Here is a 211-nt window from a genome sequence, read left to right on the forward strand (position 1 = left end):
ACTCTAACTTGGTTCAAAGGAAGAACGAATTACCAAGCAATATATTTTTTTCATTGTTCAAACCTTTTAATCAAATTAAATAAACCTGATTACATAGTAAGGATTGCGTAACGGATCGGTCATGCTTTTACACACCGGCTTAGTTATTTCTATTATTCAATATATTGATATATTCAGTACGAACGTTTTTTTTTCAGCTATTTTTGTTCCG

This window comes from Penaeus monodon, chromosome 32 (genome assembly GCF_015228065.2).
Source record: "Penaeus monodon isolate SGIC_2016 chromosome 32, NSTDA_Pmon_1, whole genome shotgun sequence".
NCBI lineage: Eukaryota > Metazoa > Arthropoda > Malacostraca > Decapoda > Penaeidae > Penaeus > Penaeus monodon.